At 36.5% G+C, this 4,556-nt stretch overlaps 1 long non-coding RNA gene across 1 annotated transcript; it reads right to left on the reverse strand.

The window, feature by feature from the left end:
• Positions 1-2,858: 2,858 nt before the first annotated feature.
• On the reverse strand, positions 2,859-3,335 carry LOC134805465 (uncharacterized). The gene is made up of 2 exons (XR_010146292.1): positions 3,147-3,335; positions 2,859-3,036 (listed from the first exon to the last, which is right to left on the reverse strand). It is a non-coding gene; the product is annotated as an uncharacterized LOC134805465 (long non-coding RNA).
• Between the last annotated feature and the right edge of the window lie 1,221 nt (positions 3,336-4,556).

Here is a 4,556-nt window from a genome sequence, read left to right on the forward strand (position 1 = left end):
GACAATTACATTAGCATTGTGGTTTTCAGTTAAAATGAACGTGCTTGTGACGGGAACAGGGTTTCGTGCCATAACCCATGAAATTGTCTTCCAGCTCGAGACAATGAATAAGGGCAAAAATTTGGTGTTAGCTGGGCACGTACTGGAGGTGCAAGACATTTGGCAAGGCGCCAGGCCAGGAGCTACATAATCAAAGCCCGAGTGGTTCGTCAAGCCTCTGTGACGGCGACTGCGTACAAGGCAGCCTTAATTCTTAATATCAATCGTCATGTTACTAGTGTAACATGCGATTGTGTTTATTAAAAAAGTGGCAAATGCAAGCACATTGCAGCACTAATTTACTACATCAATCACCACCACTAAAACCAGCCAGGAACAAAAATGGGGCAAGCCAAGTGTCCCACAATTTACGAACGAAAAGTAATCCAAAGGGAGATCCTTCAACGAAATGTATCCTACATCAAAGAAACACAAGTGTGAAGCTTTTCAGTTCGATGTCTCAGATTTAAAGGAAGATTGTGCCTTAAAACGTGTACTTACTGGAAGCTGCTGAAATAAATTGTACAGAAGATATTGAAATTTCCGTTAGCAAAGTTATCCAAAATTTAGTAGAACACACTGATATTAATATTCAAAAAGAAGATTGTGTTACATGTCTTGAAAACTTTAGTATTTTTAGAAAAGAGTTTGATGTGTACCAAAGTGAAGCTAGTCTAGTTATAGAAAAAACATTAAAAAACTTTTATGAAGCTAATGTTGTGTTGGCAGATAAAGAAATTTTTAAATTATGTAGTGACACAATAGAACAATCAATGTGTCAAGAGTGGTACTCGGCGAGGAGACTAAGAAAGCCTTGGTTGTGCACTAGTGTAGACGGTGTTGTTATACATATGCAATGAATGTGTCAGAATGTTAGTAGAAGTCCTGTATCTTGTAAAAACCAACCTATTGTAGATTTTGATAAACAACAATATAATTAGTGTAATATTTGCAGTTTGTGAATGATCAACCAGAACTAAAAAGAAGCAAACCATATTATATTATACCCAAATTCAAGTGCAAGTGTATGACACTGGTATGACTATTATATGTGTGTTTTCTTTATATATTCACCAAAAGGTAGTTGTATTGTATAGTAAGAGCAGACAGAGACGAAGACTTTATTAAAGCAGCAATTCTAAAAAGTGAAGAATTTTACTTCGCTCATTATCTACCGCTCTTGTATTCTACAAGAACAAACCAAACTTTGAGTGAGAAAAACCAGCCAAAGCATAGTTTTACAGGTAAAAATATAATCAATACAATGTTAGGTAATTAACTTTTAAAATATGTAATAAAAGGTAAGGTACTACTGATCTCAATAAGTACAGTTAGCATCATTGTCATACAGGCATGAAGCATACTGATTAATTAAGTTTAGTTAAAAATAATAATTTATATGTTTAAATGTTGTTAACTCAAAATGTTTATTACTGTTTTTTTTTATATGTAAGTATAGTAAAGTAGCCGAATATTGCAGTATCACACTTTGTTAAAATTAGCAATACACATACCTAGCTGTAAGTAAGGAACTCAACATTTTAATATCTTAGAATCCTAGCATACCTAAATATTAACCTGACCTTATTTGATTGTTTTTGTTTTGTTTTAATGTTTGAATCTTTAGACTATGTTTGATTCTGATGTATGTATTGTCCCTATCGCATAAGCGTTTTGGCATCCTTAGCTGTAAGTTTATGCATGTGACTGAAATGAAGAAATATATGACAAATGGTATGTACAGTTGAGTTCATAAATATGTATAAATTTCTTTACCTTTATCCATTGTAATATGGTGAAAAAATGTACACACATTTATGAACTTGACTGTACATTAGACTTATGAAAATGTTGATCAGTCCAGTGCTTGGTCATATTAAACCCTAACCTGACTGACACATTTTCATAGGTCCACGGGCCCATGTTATAAATATGTGGCGGTCAATGTCTGTGGTTCCTTATGCTCCATGTGCAATAAGGGTCCTTCAGACATGAAAAGTCACATAACATTTACAGGTTTTGTGTGAAATAAAAACAAATTTAAATTAAAAATGTTTTAATAGCTTTTTAAATAATGTAAATATTGTAAAAAATAACTGTTGTTTTATTTGTTTGAAAATATAGGTGGTTGCAGGTTTACCAGTACACAACAAACATGTAATATATCATCAATATGATAAAATAAATTTACAGGTATTTTATGTAGTATCTGATAAATTTTTAAGTGCTGCATTATTCTTTCGGCATGAATTCTGACTCGAGCTATTTTATAAGTTGCATCGGTCTCTTCCCTTGTAAATTCACCTTTATTCTGGAGAAAATGTGGCATAATAATAGCAATTTCTTTTCCACTTTCATCAATTACCTTCTTTATTGCCGGAAATCCCTTATCAGCCAATACAATATCCCCATTTTCTAAGTAGTCGACAGTGTAGTCGACTAATCCTGACTACCGTTATTTGGGAGACACTTTTTCTTTCACCACTTACTTTTTACTTGAACGAAATGAAGCCTCTTGGAGTAATACTAATAAGCACTTTTTATAGAGTGAGTAGCAATACACACGATTATCAACACTTGATGGTACTTCTATAGGAAACTCTGTACAATCAATAATGACTAGTGTTACTATACTCCGGACGGAAGCATTCTGGCATTGTCTGCTGCACAACATTTTTGTCTGGCCAAAAAACCTAATTTGATGTACCAGCTGCTATTTCTTCAACATACGAGCAGAATATTCTTGACACTGTTTTCCAGCAATTCAAAGTCACTTGTATTAGTTATATTAATAGCATTAACTGCTTCTATTTTTTCGCGTTTCTTCGTTCCATATAACGTTGAAACCTCGATATTGCCGCATTTTCGTCAATCCGTTTTGTTTTTTACTGCGGGGGAAATATCCTTGGAACATAACTGGGACTGACTTGTTCATCAGCCTTTCTACCACCGATAAAGTGAGCACTGCAAATTGGGTGCCATAGAGATCCATCGGGACTGTAACAAAATAATTCACCGTTAAAACTTCATACGATTATAACATAAATCAAATGATTGCGTATTTAAGGAAGGTAATATGATTTTAGAGGTTAGGTTAGGTGACTTACTTTTTTGTCCTTACGGCAATTATCCATTTATTGCGCTGTTCTTGTTTCCACACTACTTTTGGAAATCTATAAAATTTGCAGTCACTACTTCTGCTAGTGTTTACACGATTAACAATAACACATCTTGCTGTGAAGTGAAGACCATTTTTATCTAAAACATCGAATGTTTACTGCAAAGCAAAGCAACTAACTCACACAATGACACGTGTACAGATGCGCTGTTCACACATAGAAACGCAAATGATGCGGTAGTATACAAATTATTGCGCCATCTATCCGCTCGTATAAGAAAAACTAAGAACTACACCAACTACACCTAACAACTACAACGCCTACAACTCTTCTAGTGGCAGCGACCTCTTGCGGAATACACTACACAACCTACAGCCCGCTGAATGACAAACGCCATCTAAGTTTAATACAAAAATAATGTTTTCTTCCGGGGTACGCTACTCAATATGGCGATTGCTCGTCCTAGTAGACTAGTCCGTGCTATGGTTCGATCGCGCGGTCGCCGCGGTGTTTAATAAAGTTACAGTTGTTTAATTACGCAAATTATGCTGGTCATCATGTATACGTCTGCTGTAGTAGAAGTTCTGACCCTTGAAGTAGTGAAACAAGTTATTAACGATATCATAAGAGCAAAGCAGCATATAACGTCAGAACATCACAGATGGTAGTCATAGATAAAATATAGCGCGAATTGAGATCTCACTGTCTAACAACACCGATGTTTGATATCAAATCGGTGTTGCCACGTTGTAATTAAGGACTGCTCGGAGCAATTTGGGACCGAACGCGCGAGATTGTGGGAAATACCACACATAGACATAGATATAGGTAGACAGAGAGATAAGTAACGGACCAGAGATAACAAATCGCAGCCGTGATCCTACTCAGCTCAGCTCAGACACCGATAAACGCTCAGTCGCTCGCACCAATCTCAGGATACTGCCGGCCTAGCCAAGGTTACAATCGCTATCGCTTCGACAACGAAAAGCACTATGTCTCTCTATCACTCTTCCGTATTAGTGTGACAGTGACAGTTGCGTTTCGATCGCTACGGAGCGTAAGCGATGTGCATCTTGGCTACGCGGCCTGCTTTCATTCTCAAATCAGAGATCAGTTAGTTTAGCACTGATATCAATGAATGCTCAGATCAGTCCCAAGATCATATTATTAATCAACTCAGCACAAACCTTGATGAATGCTCAGACCAGTCTCAGGATCCTGTTCTTTATCAGCTCAGCACAAATACAGATGAACAATCAGATCAGTCTCAGAAACGGTGTGCCTCAGCACATTTCTACGACATCATCAGAAATGGTACGAAATCTCAGGTCATGCCGATTCACAGCGCCAAAGCCGAGAGAGGCATTCAGAGGATGAACAGCTCAAATACATTATTAT

This window comes from Cydia splendana, unplaced genomic scaffold (genome assembly GCF_910591565.1).
Source record: "Cydia splendana unplaced genomic scaffold, ilCydSple1.2 scaffold_116_ctg1, whole genome shotgun sequence".
Taxonomy (NCBI): domain Eukaryota; kingdom Metazoa; phylum Arthropoda; class Insecta; order Lepidoptera; family Tortricidae; genus Cydia; species Cydia splendana.